General features: G+C 46.2%; 1 non-coding gene across 1 annotated transcript; it reads left to right on the forward strand.

Annotated features, from left to right (window-relative positions):
• Positions 1–1273: 1273 nt before the first annotated feature.
• On the forward strand, positions 1274–1348 carry TRNAS-GGA (transfer RNA serine (anticodon GGA)). Its single transcript has one exon. It is a non-coding gene; the product is annotated as a tRNA-Ser (tRNA).
• The last annotated feature ends 620 nt before the right edge of the window (positions 1349–1968 follow it).

The following is a 1968-nucleotide window of genomic DNA, read 5'->3' on the forward strand; positions in this document are numbered from 1 at the left end:
TTAGCTCCAAAATTATTTTTGTTTACTTGTCATTGCGATACATATGCATATTTTATACAAATATAAACATCTCCTTTCCAGTAAACGAAGTAAGCAGGCGCTACCACCAAATCTAAGGTAGTGTGGAAATGGTCCGCTGAAGCGGCTTGGAAGCAATGGAATGGTTCTCGGTTTAAACGCAGCTCTCAATCTCGAATTTGTTGGTACAGAACGCAAAACAGAGCTCACGTGTATAAGAGTGTGTTTTACATTGCCGCCAATTATTTGGTAGGGTGACCGGTTCTCAGTAAATGACGAAGGCAGCTCATTAGAGAGAATTAATACACGGCGTTTAGGGGACCACATTAAAATAGCATCTTAATGCGGCTCCACGTGTAGTACTTTTTTTCGAAAAATGTTTCTTCCTGACAGTTTCTTTGACGTGACATAGTGCGCCCTCAGTCATGACTTACGGTTGCTATTGGTGTAAAAATGAATTTCTACACATCGTGTGCAACGATTTGGAATTGTAACTGAAGTTCACCACCATTTCCACATGTGTTCTCTGCACTGACGCTGCTCTCCCCATACAAGCACGGGCAGTAAGAAAATTTTCACGTTTCATAAAGTTTCATAAAAGAGGTAGTGAGAACGACGAATAAAGGAATCTGTAAAAAGCCTGGAACTGTGCCCATGAAAGAGTGCTACATCCCAGGGTCGAATCTGCACTGTGCGTCATTTCTAGTGTAGCAAGCGCATGTGACACGGTGTAAGCGTAAGCCGCTTTCATTGAATCGCATAACACTCGCAAGCTTCTCCTGAGTTGTGCCTTGACAGTCGAGCCTCAAGTTTCACTGCACCGAACGCCTTATTTCAGAACTGTATGGTAAAACGTTAGTTTTGATGCGCGTGCGATGTTTATGATCAGTGCCAAGCGCGTAAATCCCTGGTAGGCTGGGTACAGCGTAGACGGTGTCACTGCAATGTGAAAGGAATTCGCTAACAGGGCACATTTAAGAGGAAGAACAGGGCGCTTTGCTAACGATGACAGCAGTGTTGTAAATACGTGTTTCATAGCTGCAACTCGGCCAACTCGGCGCATAGGGTGAACTGGTGCGCCAGACGAATAATTTGTGTTTCTATCGTTGCTATTAAAAAGGACCTTGACGTAGTAGTCCTGCGGAAACCCGCAAGGTCTCTTCACCTTGCGGGTTTCCGCCGTACTACTACGTCAAACACTTGCCTTTGCTTCGTGTTGTCGACAAATTCGACTTCGCCCTGCCATCTGCTAGCCGCCTGGTTAGCTCAGATGGTAGAGCGGCTGCCCCGGAAAGGCGGTGGTCCCGGGTTCGAGTCCCGGACCAGGACGAGTTTTTCTTCAACTGTGAGGCTTTCCTTTCGAGGAAGCCGTATGGGTTTCCTTTGTAACAATTGCTACGAACGGGTGGATGTCTGATTTCCGTTTATTCAAAAAGGACCTTTTGTTCTGACCCCTCCCGGACGCGGCTGACCGGGGATTCTGTGTGCCGCGGTCTTGCCGGATAGGTCGTACATAATACAGCAAGCTTATAACGAGTTCGATTATATAACCCATCTGTACTACTCCTACAGAAGTGCCAACGGCCGGCTCAATTCTCTTGTGAATTGCGCAATGAAATAACAAATGGTACCTAAATATCCGCGCTGTAACAAAAATACGCCTTCGAGAGAACACGTTCATTACGGCAAAAATAAATTGAATTAACACAGCAAGCTGGGTGAGTTCAGCGGATTAATTTCTGCGGAATCCCGCAAGGTAAAGGAAGCGTCCTGAAAGGGGAAATTGTCATCAATCCGAGTGAAGCACGAAGCTACAAAGGAAACCCCTACGGGTTTCTCAGAAAGAAAGCTTTGCAGTTGAGGAAAAGGATTGTCCTAATCCGGGATTTGAACCCGGGACCAACGCCCGGGCTAGGGCTCATCCTGGTTAGCTTAAATAGTAGAGCAACC

Source organism: Dermacentor andersoni, chromosome 5 (assembly GCF_023375885.2).
Source record: "Dermacentor andersoni chromosome 5, qqDerAnde1_hic_scaffold, whole genome shotgun sequence".
Classification (NCBI taxonomy): Eukaryota; Metazoa; Arthropoda; class Arachnida; order Ixodida; family Ixodidae; genus Dermacentor; species Dermacentor andersoni.